This window comes from Rhincodon typus, chromosome 31 (genome assembly GCF_021869965.1).
Source record: "Rhincodon typus isolate 14 chromosome 31, sRhiTyp1.1, whole genome shotgun sequence".
Classification (NCBI taxonomy): Eukaryota; Metazoa; Chordata; class Chondrichthyes; order Orectolobiformes; family Rhincodontidae; genus Rhincodon; species Rhincodon typus.
In genome coordinates this window covers 35874788-35894346 of record NC_063362.1, presented here as the reverse complement: position 1 = coordinate 35894346, position 19559 = coordinate 35874788, and the positions used below count along the sequence as shown (strand labels likewise).

At 45.0% G+C, this 19559-nt stretch overlaps 1 protein-coding gene across 1 annotated transcript in view; it reads left to right on the top strand.

Annotated features, from left to right (window-relative positions):
• The window catches only part of epha8 (eph receptor A8), a 416521-nt gene that overhangs the window by 256761 nt on the left and 140201 nt on the right, over window positions 1-19559 (top strand). The window lies entirely within an intron of this gene.

Sequence of the window (19559 nt, the reverse complement as noted above, 5' to 3'; positions counted from 1 at the left end):
CCCCACACACCAGGCCTTGTTATCACATTGCCTGCCATTACACACCCCCTGCTGCTAGTCACTAACAGTCCCCGTTAACAACTCTTCACCCTCCCAGCCTGATCGTTAGCAACTCCTTTGTCTGTCCAACTGTCTTTCTCTCTCTTTAGGCTCTATCCTATTGTTTACTCCCTACCCCACCCACCTCCCTATTTTCTGCATATAAACTGACGTTTTCCCGGTCACCATCAGTTCTGAGGAAGGGTCACCAGTCCTGAAACGTTAACTCTGTTTTCTCCTCCACAGATGCTGCCAGACCTGCTGAGCTTTTCCAGCAACTTTGTTCTAGTTCCTGACTTTCTGGCAATTCATTTCACACACGAACTACTCTATGTAAAAAGGTTTCCACTCATGTCCTTTTTAAATTTTACACCTCTCAACTTAAAAATACGCTCCCTAGTTTTGAACTCCCCCACCCTAGGGAAAAGACCCTTGACATTCATTATCTATGTCCCTCATGATTTTAAAAACCTCAGGAACATCACCCCTCAACTTCCTCCCTTTCATTTGGGACGGTGAGTTTCTCGAACAGCCTTCTGGATTCAATATTGAACTCAACAATTTTAGGGCTTGAGGCACCTTCTTCCATGTCCTTATCCCAACCCCACACACCAAGCCTTGTTATCACACGGTCTGCAATTACACACAACCATTGTTAGCCATGAATACTCCCCATTCGTTCTCCTAGGCTGACCGTCATCCATCCTTTGTCTGTCCGACTATCCTTCTCTCTCTCTGGGCTCTGTCTCCACCTATCGTTTACTCCTTGCCCCCTTTCCCTGCCCTATCTTCGGCATAAAAACCAACTTTTTCCTAGGTACCATCAGTTTTGAAGAAAGGTCGCTAGACCCGAAGCATTAGCTCTGATTTCTCTCCACAGATGCTGCCAGGCCTGCTGAGTTTTTCCAGCAATTTCTGTTTTTGTTTCTGATTTCCAGCAACTGCAGTTTTTTGTTTTTTTAATTTAGGTTCCTGAACATGTTAAGATTAATAAGGAGGTATTAGATGCCTTAGTAAGCATAAAGGTGCATAAATCACCACACTGGCAGAGATATTTAACACTTCGCTGGTCATAGGTGAATAGCCAGATGACTGGACGATAGCTAATATAGTTTTTTTTGTTCAAGAACAGTAGCAAGGATAGACCAAGTAATTATAGACCAGTTAGTCTGATGTCAGTGGTCAGGATATTATTGAGAAAATTTCTGAGGTAAGGAATTAATCAACATTTGGAAAGGCAGGAAATGATCAGGTATAGTCAGCAAAGGTTTATTGGAGGGAGATCCAGCCTGATTAATTTAATTAAGTTGTTTTGAAAAGGTGACTAAATAGCTTGGTGAGAGTAATGCAGTTGAAGTGGCTTGCATGGACTTCATTAAGGACTTTGACATGGTCCCACATGGAAGGCTAGTCCAAAAAGTAAGAACCATGGGATTCCAGGTAAGTTGGCAAACTGGGCACCAAATTGGCTTACAAATAGGTAGCACAGGGTGATGGTGAGAGGTTGTTTTTGTGCTTGGAAGCCTGTGACCAGCGTTGTATCGCAGGGATCAGTACTGGGACCCTTGCTTTTTGTTTTGTACATTAGCGACTTGAATGTGATGTGGGAGGTTCAATTAGTAAGTTTGCAGATGACACAAAAATTGATGGTGGTTGATAGTGAGGAGAATGGTCTCAGGCTACAGTCTGATATTTATCAGCTGGTACATTGACTAAAGCAATGGCAGATGGAATTTAATCCTGATAAGTGTGCGAAGATGTGTTTTGGGAGGTCTAATAAGGGAAGGATATGCACAATGTATGGTAGGCCCCCAGGGAGTACTGAGGAACAAAGGGACCTAGATGTACAAGTCCATGGATCCCTGAATGTGTCAGCACAGATATACAGACTGGTGAAGAAGGCATACAGGATGACTGCCTTCATTAGCCAGTGCATGAAATATAGGAACAGGGAAGTCTTGTTACAATTTTATAAAACATTGGTTAGGCCACAGATGTAATACAGTGCAGCTCTAGTCACCACATTATCAGAAGGATGTGATTGCATTGGAGAGCGTACAGAGGAGATTCATCAGGATGTTGCCTGGGGTGGAAAGTCTCAATTATGAGGAAAGATTGGATAGGCTGGGTTTGTTTTCCCTGAGGCAGAGGCAGCTGAGGGGGTATCTGACTGAAGTATACAAAAGTGAGAGGCATTGACATGGTGGATAATGAGAATCTTTTTTCCCCATGGCAGACATGTCTGAGACCAGAAGGCATAAGTTTAAGGTAAGGAATAAATGGTTTAGAGGGGATCTGAGGAAAAATTGCTTCACCCTGTGGATGGTCAAAATATGGAAGATGCCTGAGAGGATGGTGGAGGCCAGTACTCCCACAACATTTAAAAAGCACCTGGATGAGAGCTTAAATGCCACGGCACTGTAGGCAATGGACCAAGTGCAGGTAAATGGGATTAGTGTTGTTTGGTGTTTGTTGGTAGGCATAGACGTGGTGGGCCAAAGGGCCTGTTTCTGTGTTGTACAGCTTAATGACTCCAGGATTGTTTTTTTTTGTGCTCTAAATGTTTATCGTTTTCTAACCTGTTTCACTAAGTTGATGAGAAAGGGTGAGACAGAGTTAAGTGTAACAGGAAGGGTGTTCAGTACTGACCTGGGGCACAAAACTGGCACCAAAAGAACAGTTTCAGTGTTCATTTTATTAAGCAAATTGTGCATGACAAATGTAAAAGTACCAATTCATCTCATCATACAGACATAGTTATACTGCACGGAAACAGACCCTTTGGTTCAACTCATCCATACCAACCAAGTTTTTCAAACTAAATTAGTCCCGTTTGCCTGCATTTGGCCAATATTCCTCAATCTTTCCTTTTCATGCACCTGTCCAAATGTTTTGTAAATGTTGTAACTGTACCTGCATATACCACTTCCTCTGGCATTTTATTCTATGTACAAACCACTCTCTGTGTGAAAATGTTGCCCCTCATGTCCCTTTTAAACCTTTTTCGTCTCACCCTAAAAATATGCTGTTTTGAATTCCCCCACCTTAATGAAAAGACCTTTCCTATTAACCTTAGCTGTGCCCCTCATGATTTTATAAATCTCTGTAAGGTCACCCTTCAATCTCCTGTGCTCCAGTGAAAAAAATCCCAGCCTATCCGGCCTCTCCCTAAAACTTAGACCCTCCAGTTCCCATAACATCCTCATAAATCTTTTCTGCTGTCTCATCAAGTTATGTCTGAACATTTGCATAAAAACAACTTTACCCCCATTAGAATGAACCTTGCATCAATAAACATTACAGAACTCTTAAAGTACAGAATAAGGCCATTCAGCCCATAGTGCCTGCACCACCTATCCGAATGAGAGTGCATTTAGCCTCCTTCCCCTGCCTATTTTCTGAATAATCCTGCATGTTCCTGCTTTTCAGATAGCAGCCTGATTCCCTTTTGAATGCCTCAATTGAACCAGCCTCCACAACATGTTTCAGCAATACATTCCAGGCCCCGACCACTCGCTGTGTGAAATTGTTTTTTCTCATATCACTTTTGCCAAATGCACATAATTCATTATTCCGTCCCAACAATAGAGTTTTCTAAGGAATATTCTTACTTGGATATCCCTGCATTCTGAAGTGTAACACTCTGTAAACAATGGTTCAGATCTTCTAATCAGAGTTGGAAACCCTATTTCTGACTCCACTTAGACAAAAGAATACATACTTTGGAAAACCTTTTCTATGTAAACTTGTGGGCAGCAGACTACACAGCTTAAGCAGTCTAGATCAGGCCAGGAATAGTGGCGTAGGGTAAACTGGCACTGGAACCATGCTCCTTCCTATTGACAGTAGCTGCCAGGTATTCCAAGGTTTAGAGATCAGTTTGATAATTGCTGAGACAACGTAAGTGTATAAGTGTGAGTATGTGCCAGGTAAGTGAGTGGGTAGGATGGCAGATAGATGAAGGGGGATGTAATGATTGGAACCAGGGTGACCTTGTTGACCATGACGTCATTGATTAGGGCTGTTAACCTGGACCAATTAGGAAAACCTTGGCTGACTAATATAACCAGGAGATGAGAATTTCCTCAGTTCAGACAACTGACTCCGAGCTGACTGACCACAGCCAGTTTACTGTGTACCTGTAAATAAAGGGTGACATGGTGAAGGGATACTGGCAGTCATTTCAGGGCAACATGATCATACTGATGGGTCACGTACAAGGTGGAAGGGACTGGAAATCAAATCAGAAGCAGGAGCTGGTCAGGTTGTATCCAGAGTGGCGTGGGGAAGATTGTGGGACCATCGTGGGGCAGCACGGTGGCTCAGTGGTTAGCACTGCTGCCTCACAGCACCAGGGACCTGGGTTTGATTCCACGCTTAGGCAACTGTCTGTGTGGAGTTTGCACATTCTCCCCATGTCTGCGTGGGTTTCCTCCGGGTACTCCGGTTTCCTCCCACAGTCCAAAGATGTGCATGCTAGGTAGATTGGCCACGCTAAATTGCCTGTAGTGTTCAGGGATGTGTAGATTAGGTGGGTTATAGCGGGGTGGGTCTGGGTGGGATGTTTTGAGGTTTGGTGTGGACTGGTTGGGCCAAAGGACCTGTTTCCACACAGTAGTGATTCTATGATTCTATGATTGGGACTGTCAATGTAAGGTTGGTGTGTGTGATTGGGGAGGGTCAGTTTTATAGTTACACTTATAGTTAGAACCAAGTTCTAATCTCTTTAACTTCTCCTCGATAAGTGTTCAGGTACATTAGTCAAATCCCTCTAAAGTCTCTAACTCTAACCCAGAGTTAAGGCTTTTTTCTGAGGGTTTCTGATATTGGGTGTTTGCCCAACAAAAGTTTACACTTTCCAGGCAAGTCCCATGTAGTCATTACATTGTGCCTTACTTACTGATCCCAACTCACATCTTCCAGGATGCATCTAATCTCTGATAACTTGGAGACCTTTAGGTCTAGCCCAAGATTTCCAGTAAAACACCAGATTCGACAACAAAGTGGAGAATTCTGCAGGAAACACATCAATTCTTACTAGTAGGGACTCTCAAGCCTAGACCATTTAGCCATATCCTTTGCTGTCTATTTTTGGGATGTTGACGCTGTTGCCAGTGTTGGCATTGATTACTCTTTGAGTTGTCCTGAGATGTTAATTGTGGGTGTCCTTTATGACCTGCTGCAGTCCCTGCAGTGAAGGTGTTCTTACTGAAAGCTAGACCACTTCAGATGGGAGCCAAGTTGAGTAATGCAGGAGAAAATAGTTGTTCCAAAGGGGTAATTCTGGACTTTCCACTAAAGTTCACCTGAGTCCTTTTCAGGTGAAGACATGCATGGTCCAGGGGTCTTGACACTATTATAATTTATACTGTTTATGTAGAAATAATTGCACAAATATTTCACTGGTTTTATTCTGGCATTAAAATTTAGACTGTGAAAAAGCTGGCAATCCTGAATTGGTGCCTATTTTCCATTTTACCTATTTTCACCCTTTGAAACACATTGCTGATTTGCTGTTTTCTATTTTTATGTTATCACTGTCAACTTGGATCCAAGCTAGTCAGTGAGACAATGGATAGAATTTATTAATGACTCAGTTTTACAGCTCCTTCCACGTACCAGTCCCACTTGTTCTCCCTTTACAGCTATACAATCCATTCCTTTCTCCTTTTTTTCTTTTTTTTAAATATTCAGAAGTGCTTTTACACAACTGAACATATTTTTTCCCATCACCGAATCGCCCATGGCATTGTTTTCCATCGATTAAGTACCACTGGTAAATTATCTGTGTTTCCAATTGAATAATTTACGTGCAAAGTTACACAGTCCATTAATTTATAAATTAACTCCAATCCCTAATTAACCATTGTCATATTAACAATCACTAATGACTAATTTCATCACACACCCTGCCTTGACATTCTAGTGTTATTTAATCTGTTGCATAACTTTTTAAGATTACCTTGTCACTTTAAGTAAATGGGATAGCATAGACTTTTCAAAGAATGCCTGAGATGAAGAAGTCTTTCTCAGATTCAGAAGTGAATCAGACCTGGGCTAGTTGGAAAATAATGAGAATTCAGTCAACTCGAACTGACAGGATTTTACCCCTTATTAACATAAGTCCATTTAACTTGCTTTTCAAGTGTTGGACTCACATCTACTTACCATAAACAGTCTGGCATTTCTCCAACAATTTCATGCATATTACAGATCTGTTTGAAATGAATCTGTCCATTCTATTCTCATCTACTCTTTGCATACCGAGCTAATCAAATTGCAATATAATAGCCATTTATTATCTGATCAGTCACAGGCTGTATCTTCATTCTGGTGTAATCACTGTAGTGGTGACACAGCAAAATGAGGATTGGGAAATAGGACGCTCTGGCGTAGAGAGATATCTGGCAGGAGAGTTTCTACACTGCAAACTAAAAGGTGTGTGTGTGTCTGTGTGTGTGTGGTCACTGTGATTCACGCCGGTCAGCTTCTGACACCAGCTGTACTATTGGAAATGATCCTACATCTGTTTAAGGCAATTTTCAGACTGAATAGTGGGATTACTCTGTGTAGATCCTGACCAGTTCCCGCTAGCTGCCTCAACTTTGTAGACTCAGCAGAAGCCAATGAATAGATGACTGAATTGTTCACTCTGCTGAGTGAGTAAATAGAATAGAAAGTGAAGAGGGGAGTATTTAAATGGACAGCAGTAAAAGAAGAAAGTCTTCTAATCAGCTTTTCAAAAGCTAAATAGAACTACAAATAACTTTCTTTAAAAAGAAACTTTTGTGATTTTTCCCAAGTTTCTATTAATTTTGATGAAATGTGCAAAATGACAATGTCATTGTTGGACTGCTGTGTAGACGACAGTGAGTGTGGTAATGCCAAAAACATAATCACCAATTCAGAGCCAGTATCACTGTATCGGAAACACAATCTGACTGTCACAAACACAGTCTGATAAAAATACAATTCAACTGTCATGAAGAGCAGCTAAGTGTCCGGGATATAATCAGACTGAAACGTGTTCTGACTGAGGAATGCAATTGGATGAAAACACATCTGACTGTCAGGAATTCAACTGGCTGAAATGTCAGGAACATAGTCTGCTTGTTGGGAATACAGTCTGCCTTAGAAATCTAATTTAAATTTTAAAGTCACAATCCAATCCTCAGGAGTGCTATATGCTGTCAGGAACACACTTTATTTGTCAGAAATGCAATGGCTCTGTCGGGTATATCATCAGACTGTCAGGAACACTGTTGGGTTGTCTCTAATGTCATGTTTCCATAGTTCTTACAATACTTTTATCTCTTTATAAATATATCTCAAGAAATACTGATAGAAAGTAAATACAATTTGAAAGGTCTTGAGTTTCTTCAGCTAAAACATCAGGAAAATATTTGGATGATTACAAAAAGGATCACAAAGGAAGTGATCTCGGGATTATTTCAACACCACATGCTGGTGACATAGTTGCAGGAGGACCATGCAGCTAAATGTGTGACTGGAGAAGTGATGCATTGGGAAAGTTTCAGATTCTTCAGGCGCTAGGGCTATTTCGTGGGACTGGTGTTCTCATGGAGAGGTTAACTACTCCTTTTGGGAGTTTAATCTAATTTGGTAGGGATAGTGCAACGATACCAGTTAACTGAGAAAATTAAGCATTGGTTGAATTAGAAATATCCCAAGAATTCCAGTAACTAAAATGAGGAGAATAACAGAAGTATTGATATTTTCTGTCTTATCCTATTCTTTATCACTTTCATTAGCCAGGGAACACTTGCATTGCTGACCTACCAGACCCATTCCTGGGATGGCAGCATTGACAAAAGAGGAGACTGGATTGTTTAGGACTATTTTCACTGGAGTTTAGAAGAATGAGGGTGACCTCGTAGAAGCTTATAAAATTGTAACCAGACTAACAGGATAACACAGGGAAGAAGGCATATTGTGGAGAGTAGGTGGTGTGCTGTGGTGGGTGTGAGTGCATTTTCCAGTTGGTCCTGCCTTCAAATACACCAGTAGGAAAAGACTTCAGACCTGCTCATTTGTTCTGTTTCCCTTTCCAAAATGCTGCCTGCTACACTTGAGTATTTCCAGCATTTTCCAATTTCATTTCATATTTCTGGCATCCACAGTATTGCAGGTGGCCTGAATCCTCTGGAAACTCTCCAGTTGAATCCTCTCCGTTAAGAGTCAGAGGTGACTTCATTGAAACATGACTGGGTGGAAGCTGAAAGGGTGTTTCTTCTTTTAGAATAATCTAGAAGTTGGGCTCATAGTTTAAAAATAAGGTGGTGCCCATTTAAAGCAAAGATGAGAAAAACATTTTTTTTCCCTCAGAGGTTGGTGAGTCTTGAGAATTCTCCACTTCAAAAGGATGTAAAATCTTTAAATATTTTTAAGGCAGAGGTGGTTTTATTCTTGATTACCAAGGGGTGAAAGATTATCAGGGATATGCAGGAGGATAGAGTTGCGGTTAAAATCAGATCAGACCTGATCTTTTTGAGTAGTGGAGCACACCCACAGGGCCAAGTAGACTACTCTTGTTCCTTGTTCATACGTTCATAGAGTGTCATTTTTAAGTAAACAGCCTCCTCCTCTGCGATATGTTCCTATGGTTCTATGAAATCTTGACAAATAAAGAAGTATTTTTAACGCAACTTGTTTGGACATGTTATGGTAGGTGAGATCTGATCCAAGAGTGTCCAGCTGAGGGGTATAGATGCTATCTGTATAACACAAGTACCCCTTATCAATTCTATCCAATGCTGACACCATTAAATTCAATTAATTAGTCTCCTTTGCTGCCTGAAAAGTGTTCTAATGGCAGGACTCCCATTTTTAACATTGCTATATCACCACTAACCAATCCCACCACTGCATTCTGCTCTGTCACCTGATACTTTATGGAACTTGTGGGATAATCTATGATTAATGATGACTGCAGTGCAACAGTAGGTAATACCTTTAATTTACCTGATATAAAGTCAGACTGTTAAGGATCATGTGTGTGCATGAGGGAATGAAGGATCATACCTTTCATTCTGTTTATCCAAATGAAACATGTAAAAGGAACTAATGGAACCAAAGGGTCAGTACTTAATCTGTGCTCTTGTCACCATATCAGCTGTAAAAATAAACGTGGTTAGAGACAAAAAAGACTGCAGATGCTGGAATCCAAGGTAGACAGACAGGAGGCTGGAAGAACACAGCAAACCAGGCAGCATCTGGAGGAAAGGAGAAGTCAATGTTTTGGGTATTATCCTTGTTCAGGACTGGATATGGGGGTAGGGGGAGCTGCAGATAAAGAGAGGTTGCGGGAGGGTAGTGGAAAGGTGGTGATAGGTGCACACCGGTAGCAGATACAACTTGGTATCATCGACCAACTACGTTGTACCTAATACCGGTGTCCACCCTTCACTGCCATACCATTATCTTCCGCCACCCTCTCTTTATCCACAGCTGCCCCTATCCCCACATCCAGTCCTGAAGAAGGCTAATACCTGAAACGTTGACTTCTCCTTTCCTCCAGGTGCTGCCTGGTTTGCTGTGTTCTTCCAGCCTCCTGTCTGTCTACCTATAATAAAAATAAACATATTTGGGACAAGCCTGTTTCACAATATCCAGTCGAATGAACATTTGTTTAAATGTTGTGTTGTCCAAGATGTTAGCCCTGTGCCAACATGTGCAGAAATAAGTATCCAGCTGTGACTAATTACATTTCAGATCAGTAAATAAAAATGAATTGGATACATGCCTGTATTTTACCCAGGCAGTGCCTTGAAGTGTCGGTTTCTGAAGCCTGGGCTTTTCTATTCTGTCTGCTACTGGGAAGGTGTGTTCCTGGAGTCTGGGCTGTTTTTCTTCAGTCGGGAGATTCAGGCCTGGGCCTGAACACTTACTTATTCGTGAGTGACTGTATTCTGGAGCCTGGGCCCTCTCCCTGTTACTACTTCCAGACTGTGGCCTATACCATCTGCCAGTGACTTGGGTTTGGGCTTTGGGGAACTGTTGTTCGGGGCCTATGGGTTATGACATGGCAGCCTAAGGGACTGTGTTGGCTGGTGATCCTGAACAAAGGTTTTATTACATTCTTTTTCAGTAATTTGTTTGGAGGGGTGGTGGTATTCCTGGGTTTGGGGGGTGTTGGGGTCGGTGGTTACCGCAGAGTGCTGTAAAACAACATCCGGGGTGGGGCCCAATTGTTCCTATGCAGGCGTGGTTACATCCTCTGTGCTTCCCCCCACCCAGGGGGGCCTTGTTGCCCTTTACTTATTTAACAAAACAGCTCAGGGTAAAATGTTACATTCACCCTCACATGACCATTGAGGCAAGTGGAGTAGGTAGGGGGTAGTCAGCGCCCCTACCATTGACGCTGCATCGAAGATGTATGGGAAGGCGGTGTCCTTCCTGAAGACTGAGTGAGGGGTGCACCTCTCCCTGGAGAAGGGGCTTACTGTTGATGGGACGTTCTTGCCTGTCAACCCTCTGGAAGTAGTTTCTCAGAGGGTCACCTTATTGAACATCCTGCCCTTTGTTCCATCTGAGCTTCTTCTCCCCCACCACCACCAGCTCAGGGAGGTGAGGTTGGGCATGGTAGGCTCAGTCTGAGGGAGGTCCGCCTGAGACACATTTGCTCTGCTTGGCCCAGGAAGAGGTCACGTTTGAGCACCAGGGTGCTGCTTACCGGGTGGCCTGGTCGGTGGACAGTGTGCAGTGTCATGGCTGCAACGAGGTGGGGCACCTCTGGAGGAACTGCCCTGCATCGAATGCCACTACAACCATCCAATTGGCTGCAGCTGACATCAACACCCCTCCCCTTGTAAAATGCACCCCCCCCCTCACCTTGCTCCCTGCAGGAGGGAGCTACCTCACTTACAGACACCACTGAGGTGGAAGGAGAGCATCTGCATTGGAGGAAAGTCTGGAGGAAGACCAAGCATTTGGGAGTGGCCTCCCAGGAGAATTCCCCCAACGACACTGAGGCCATTGGCCCCCGGACTGGGGAGGAATCCCTCGGAAAAGATAGCAGCCCTGGACCCTTCAGGAAGGAACGGGATTCGTAGCCCAGCCTGAGTCCGTCACTTAAAGAAGCACGAGTGAGCAGGTGGTCACCCCAAGTTCCTCTGGTTTCCACCCCCCCTGCTCTGCGTACTCTGAAACTTGTGAGGGACAAGGAAGAAGGGGGGATGTTTGAGGGGGAGGGGAGACATTAGGACAGTGGAGAGATGGAGGTGTCACTTGCTCCCCCATCCTCCTGAAAAAGATGCTACCCCTTGGGGTCGGAGGGACAAGGGGAGTCCAGTACTAACAACACCGCCCCCAGGGATGAGGGAGTAGCTTTCACTGGAAATCCCACTCCCTCCTCACAAGGGGAGGGGATACAAACCCGACCCCATAGTCCAACTGGATCAGACACCTCACGGGCTGAAGTGGGCATGGCCACTGAGGTCTTGCTCATGCCACAAGGAGGTCTTGAGATGCTGCCTGCACTGATTGGAGACTATGCTGAGGGCACCCTGGATGGCAGCAGTGGAAGAGCAGGCCTCCTCACTCCCTCCCAGGCCTTATGTCGGGCACCTCCGCCCTTACTGGGAATCTTTTCCCAGACAAGGAGGGTGACCCGACGCTGGGAGTGGAGCAGGTTTCTGAACCACTGCCACCCAGGGGGCCTGGCTATTTAGTCAATGTTTTAGTTGAGTCTGGCATAATCTGATACTTGGAGGACCCTGCAAGGGATGCCAACCCTGGGGTTGGGGTCTAGGCAGGGTGTGCCTGACCAGTGACCTCGGACCACCACCTCCCACACTCAGTGGGGGAGGGGTCAGGAGTTGGAGGCAGTGATATGGAGGACGACTGGGTGTCGGTTGTGAGCAGTGCCGAGTTAGATGAGATGGAGAGCACTGTGGTTCTCGTGGACGAGATCCCCCTGATCTCCATCGGAGATCTCCAGGACTGTTTCCAAGGAGTGCTTGGTTGCCGAGACAGAGTCCGGTTGGCTATGGACTGGTGGAATTCTCTACCACTTCTGGTCATGTCTGCCTGGCAGCTATTGGCAGCCCTAGGATCGGACAAGACTGTGAAGCAGCAGTGCCAGGGATTCCTTTGCAGCATTGTCAGGCAGTGGAAGGGGAAAAGAACGCCCCCTGCCCGATCAGTGAGTTGGATTTCATTGCTTTAACTTGTGGTGGTGGCACATCCTGCAGCCATGAAGACATCCATAGACAGCCTCAATGTCAATGACAGCGGGACGGCCCAGCACAGATTTCGTATCCTCTCGCTCCTTGGGGAGCCAAAGTACGCGGTGTGCTTTGGGAGAGGAGTGCATCAAGGCTGCCCCCCCACCCCCTTCTCTGGCCAGCTTTATTCTCTCTGCGTAGATCCAGTCCTGTGCCTCTAGTGTAAGTAGCTTTTGGGTTTAGCTCTGCAAGGGCTAGGGCTGGAGGTGTTTCTTTCAATGTATGCTGACGATGAGCACCTCATGTTCACAGACCCAGCTGACCTGCGGAGGATGCGAGAGTGCCAGAGGATGCATCCACTGCAAGGATCGACTGGAGCTAAGTGTCCGGGACTTCTGGTCAGTCCGTGCTGGAGGAGCTCCGGTGTTTCATGTGGAGGGCCAATCACCTCCACTACCTAGGAATCCATCTTTGGTCAACTGAGGAATCCTGGCCAGTGAATGGAAACCAAGTTGACCACTCGCCTACCAGGCTGGACAGGGCTGCTCCAAGTACTGTCCTACAGGGCACCAGTGTTGGTCATAAACCAGCTGGTGGTTCCCATCTTGTGGTTCCAGCTGATCGTAGAATCTCTAAGTGTGGAAAGAGGCCATTTGGCCCAGCAAATTCAGACCGAACAGCATCCTGCCCAGAGTCTTCCGCACCGCCCCCGCCACCCCCCCGCCTCCACCCCACTCTGTCTATGTAACCCTGCATTTCCCCTGGCTAATCCATCTAACCTACACATCCCTGGACTGTGCGAGGAAACCAGAGCACCCGGAGGAAACCCACGCAGACATGGGGAGAATGTGCAAACTCCACACGGACAGTCATCCAAGGCAGGAATTGAACCCGGGTCCCTGGTGCTGTGAGGCAGCAGCGCTATCCACTGAGCCACTGCACTGTCACTTTGGTCTCTCCCCCTGGCTTTGTCACTACCATCCAGAAAAAGCTGGTGGAGTTTTTCTGGGACAAGAAGCAACACTGGGTCAACTGCGTTTGTGGAGTCTCCCATTTGAGGGTGGTTAGGCGCTGACATGCCTTCGCACACAGGTAGTGACTCTCTGCCTTCAGACCCTGCAGCTGTACCGTTACACTGAGCATCCTCCAGGGTCGTGCACCCTATTGACATATTTCTTCTGTCAGGTGCGCGGCCTCCATTACATCATGCAGTTCCTGTTCATGGAGTGGTTCCAGCCTCAGGTCTTCCAGGAATTGCCTGTTTTCTATCTGGAACTGATCACAGTTTGGGACACGGTCAGCTTGCACCAGAGCTCTATACCCTGCGGGAATGGTGGCTCTCATGAGGGAGCCATTGCTCAGGAACAGATTCCTCCTTGAGTGTGGTTTGAGCTGGTTGAAGGAGGAGAGATCTCAGCATGCAGGGCCAAACAGAGTCAGCGACGCGCTGGTTGGCAGAGGAGCGGGCTGGATAACACCAGCACAGTTGATTGTGAGGGCATCAGTCCACCTTTGGCTCCTGACCCGAGCCTGATGGATGAGGCACTAGACCCTAACACTTCGTGTGCACGCGAGGTGACTCAGGTGTGCAGTGGACTTCTGGATGAACTAACCCCTGACCGTCCAGAACTCAATATCAGCCCCACATTGCAGACCATCCCAGTGTGACATGGTGCCCCACGCTCTGAGCCGTCTCTGGGATATCCTCCCAGTGCCCTTTCGAACAGCATGGAGCCCCAGTGGACGGCCCACACGAAGGGGTCCTCCTCTGTTACATCGTGGATCTGGGGTGGAACGCGCTACATACAGCAGTCCTGTGCAACCAGCGACTGAGTAAGTTGACCGGGTGCCAGTCCACTTGCACGTTCTGTGGCCTGGCGGAGACGGTGTTTCACATATATATCAAGTGCATTTGTCTGCAGCCCCTTTTTTTTAGTATTTTGAATGGGCTGCTGTTAAAATTTTGATGGCATTCAGCCCCACAGTCCTGATGTATAGGCACCTGGTACATGGAGAGGTGGACAAGTCTACGAGCCTTCTCGTGGCTTTGCTTCTGGGCCTGGTCAAGATGGCCAGTAACAGGTCTAGGCAGCAGGCCAAAGAGCTGCTCATTGTTCCTGACTGTCTGCCCCTCTTTCACGGCTGCGATTGGCTGTCCCTGGAGTGACCAGCTCGGTCAAGGCCTTTGAAGATCGTTGGGCACCAAGGGAGCTGGAGTGCTTTATCAACCTGGATAATGATATTCTCAGTTAATTGTCTCTGTAGTATAAGTTTCCATTTTGCCTTTTTGAGTTTGCGTTTGTTTTCCATTTGGTGCCCTGGGAAGAAGGCTGTTTTATTTTTCCTTTGTTCCGACTTTGGACCCCTTGAAAGACCCAAGGGAGCTTCTATTTTAGCCCTGTACTGCCCTTGTCTCAGATGAGCTTCATGAATATTGGTGTGAGGGGAATTTTATCTTTAGTTGAAATAAGTAGGGGGGCTTCCTCTGGATTATAAACCATTGCTGTCCCTGTCCCAGGCACGTTCAATGTGGATGGAGCAGGGGGTTTATTTATTTAGTTGGCTATCTGTTTGTTTAATTTTTTTGTTTGCTTTTTTTGAGTTTATTTTTATTTTGGCCCCCGTCATCCCTGCCCAAAAGAGATTGGTGGGGACAGAGTGATGGTCGAGTCATCTTTTTGCTTGTTTATTTGTTTTTGTTTTTCCTCAGAGTAAAAGTGTCTTTATTTTTGTTTAACAAAGGCACAGCAGCTTTATTTTCTGTTTCAGAAAAGCATAGTGAGCTTTGCTCTGTGTTTCTCCTGGTGCTGTCCCTGTCCCAGAAGTGTTTGATGGGGGCAGTGTCGGGGGGTCTTGGTTTTTTTCCTGTTTTACACCATTTTGTTGAAGAGAATAGACAGTTGTTTCTCAGATTGGTGTGGCGCAAGGATTGGTGCTGGGTCCACTGCTTTTCACCATTTATACAAATGATATGGATGTAAATGTAGGAGGTATGTTTAGTAAGTTTGCAGATGACATCAAAATTATTGAACAGTGCAGAAAGTTATCTGAGTACAGATGGGCCAATGGGCTGAGGATTGGCAGGTACAGTTCAATGTACAAATAAGTGAGGTGTTGCATTTTGTTCAGGCAAATCAGGACAGGACATATCCACTGTAATGGTAAGGCCCTGGGGAGTGTTGCCGAACAGAGACCTAGGTGTGCAAGTGCATAATCCCTTGAAAGTGGAGTCGCAGCTAGATGAGGAGGTGAAAAAGGCATTTGGCATGTTTGCCTTTATTGGTCAGTGCATTGAGTTTAGGAGTTGGGAGATCATGTTACAGCTGTCCAGGACATTGGTGAGGCCACTCTTAGAATACTGCATTCAATTCTGGTCTCCCTGCTATAGGATGATGTTGCTAAACTTGAAAGAGTTTGGAAAAGATTTAAAAGGATGTTGCCAGGATTGGAGGATTTAAGCTGTAGGGAGAGGCTGAATGGGCTGGGGCCCTTTTTCCCTCATTCGGAGGCTGAGGGTGTGATCTTATAGACAATTATAAAATCATGAGGAGTATGGATAGGGTAAATAGCCAAGGTCATTTTCTGAGGGTAGGTGAGTCCAAAACTAGAGGGCATAGGTTTAAGGTGAAGGGGGAAAGATTTAAAAGGGACAACATTTTGTACAGAAAGTGGTGCTTGTGTGGAACAAGCTGCCAAAGGAAGTGGTGGAGGCTGGTACAATTTCGACATTTAAAAGGAATCTTTAAAGGCATGAATGGGAAGGGTTTAGAGGGATATGGACCAAATGCTGGCAAATGGGACTAGATCAGTTTAGTACATCTGGTCGGCACAGACGAGTTGGACCGAAGGGTTTGTTTCTGTGCTGTATAACTCTATGCCTCTTTTGACTCTATTTCAGCAAAATGGCAACAACAGTCACATGGCATGGTGGGGGCAGCTGTCCCCATTATCAAGTTGATCAAACAGAAAAGCCACTACAGGCCAGAACAGGAAATCTACCCAATTAATCACTCGCAGTTTCAAAATGGTCAATAGCAAAGGTGCAAGTAATATCCATTGATACTTTGGTCAGAGGGCGGGGCAAAAGTGGATGACAGGGAGCTGGGGTCAAGTTACCAGAGAGATCAGAATCTGCAGTATTGAACCTCATGGTGCCAATGATCATCCTCAAAGTTCACTGGGTCGCAACCTGAGAGGCTTTAAGATGTGCATCTGGCAAAATTCCAAATTTTGAAAAGTTTGATTGCAGTATGGGAGAGTTAGACCAAACAAACTGGATTGGGCATTTTGGGAGCCAAATGGCCTCCTTCAGTGCAATGATGAGCCTCTAGGTTGCAGACTTGCTCACCGAGCCAGTGGGTTTGATTGCAGATGTTTCATCACCCTGCTAATTAACATTGTCAGTGCACCTCCAGTGAAGTGTTGGTGTTCTGTCCCGCTTCTTATTTATATGCCTCAGTTTGCTGGGGTGATTGGTATCACTTCCGGTTCTGTTTTTCAGTGGTTCGTATATCGGGTCTAGTTCAAAGTGTTTGTTGATGGAGTTCTGGTTGGAATGCCAGGCCTCCAGGAATTCCCTGGGATGTTTCTGTTAGGCTTGTGCTATTATGGATGTGTTGTCCCAGTCGAATTCTTGTCCTTCGTTGTCTGTATGTGTTGAAACCAGTGAGAATTGGTCATGTCACTTGATAGCTAGTTGGTCTTCATGATATCCTTATTGTCAGTTTTCTTCCAGTTTGGCATATGTAATGTTCCTTGCACCCTTGCATGGTATTTTGTATATTACATTAGTTTTGTTGGTTTTGGGTATGGGGTCAACAAATGGCGATAGACCCAACACCATAGTTATGGAACTGGATCACAGCAACCCTGAAGAAATTACACAGCTCAGGAGACTTCAGCGAGACAAACTACCAAAAAAATGAAGCCAGGAGGATCCAACTCACCCTGCTTATATGGACTCCCTACAGTACACAAGCCAGGGGTCCCCCTCAGACCCATTGTCTCACTACCAGGCACGCCAACATATAGACCAGCCAAAGAACTATAAAAGAAACTGAAATACTTAATTGACAACACTACCCACTCCATCCACTCCTCCCAAGAATTCCTCATCATCACACAAGGACACCAGAATAGAAGAGGACGCGATAATGATATCCTTCGATGTAACAGCAATATTTACATCCATAAACATCGACCTGGCCAAAGGGACAATTGCCACACTGCTGGACGAATCAGGAAGGCAGACACCCCATGACACCAAAAGCATCAACAAGGGCAGCACCCTGAACCTGCTGGATCTATGCCTCACAACCCACTTCACCTTCATCAGCCGTATATTTAAACAAATCAACGGAACACAAATGGGATCCCCACTATCAGGATCTATTGCAGAAGCAGTAATGCAAAAATTAGAACTGACAGTGCTCCCCGTTATACAACCCAAACTCTGGGTCCGTTATGTAGATGACACCTTTGTGATTATCAAACGCACAAGACTAGAAGGAATCCACCGACACATAAACAATATCCTTACCGGAATAAAATTCATAGAAGAAGAAGAGAACAACAACAACTATCCTTCCTGGAAGTAATGGTGGAACACAAGAACAATGGGGAACTCCCGACTAACGTACACAGAAAGACAGCACATATGGACCAGATACTTAATTATGCCAGCAACCATCCCAACACTCATAAATGGAGCTGCATCAGGACATTATTCAAACGACACAACTCAGAATTGCGCAAAGTAGAACAGGAGCACTTACATAGAGTTTTCAAAAGGAATGGATACCAAAAAGCACGATCCGCTGTTACCTCCACAACAGACCACAAGAAGAAAACACAACACGGCCACATCACTAGTCACCCTACTGTACATTAGAGATATATCAGAGATGACCACAAGACTACTCAGACCCCCAGGTATTAGGGTGGCCTACAAACCAACAAACACCCTGCGACAGCTACTGATAAACGTAAAAGATCCCAACTCCACAAACAATAAAACAAATGTAATTTACAAAATACCATGCGACTGTGAAAAACATTACATATGCCAAACTGGAAGAAAACTAACAATAAGGATGTCACGAACACTAACTAGCCACCGAGAGACACGACCAATTCTCACTGGTCTCAATACACATGAACAAAGAAGGACATGAATTCGACTGCGACAACAAATCCATAATAGCACAAGCCAAACAGAGAAATGTCAGGGAATTCCTGGAGGCCTGGCATTCCAACTCCATCATGAAACACACTGAACTGGACCCAATCTACAAACCATTGAAGAACAGAACCAAAACTAATACCAACCACCCCAGCAAACCGAGGCATATAAACAACAAGTGGGATGGAACACCAACGTTTCACCGGATGCACGCTGATGATGTTACCTAGCAGGGTGATGAAACGTTTGCAATCAAACACACCGGCTCAGCGAGCAAATCTGCAACCTCATCCACAACCTGAGCTACAAATCTTCTCAAAATCTTTTGATGAGTCTTTAGTATAAAGTTTGAATTGAAATGGCAGTAAATATTTACATAAACACACTCATAAAGTACTATGGCTTGTAATAGCATGAGTACGCATGGTATTTCCGGCTCAAATTAATGCATGCAATGAAAGATGTTACTGACATCCTACTTGCGACTGGTCTGTGATTTCTATTTGACAGCTCTGTGATAGCGGCCTCATGTCCCCCATTATTCCTTTAGCCTCACCTCCATCCTCAGTCATAATTCACTGTTGTTAATCAGATACCCGTACATGTAAGTGTTTTTAATCAACATGTTCAGAGATGTTATGGCACACTTCAGTAGCAGGTGAGATTTGAACCCTGATCTCCTGGCTCAGAGGTTGGGACACTACCTCTGTGCACCAAAGCACTTAACAGTCACATGTACCATCTCCCCGCATTCAGGATACAGCTGCAATCCTCTTGGGACTGGCAGGCTTACTAGCAGAATTTAATCAGCCAGCTTGACTTATTTCACTCAACTGCCTTTGGGACTGGGGAGAATGCTCATAGTTTCCTCATCCTTGTGGTTTCCTATCTCATTACTCACCTCTTCAAAAGGATTAAATACATTTCAGGTGATTCCTGGATGTGCAAACTGAATGTGTTGCAAGGGACATTAGTCCCAGGAATATGTTTTTGTTGCAGTGTTGCGATGACACATTATTGAAGTTAACTATTTGCATTGAGATACATTTAATATTGTACTGTGGCAAAATAATTTGAAATAAGCAAAGGGAGCTGATGAAATTACAGACTTGTCAATTTTCCAGAAGATGACATCCATGTGATAATTCAATTGT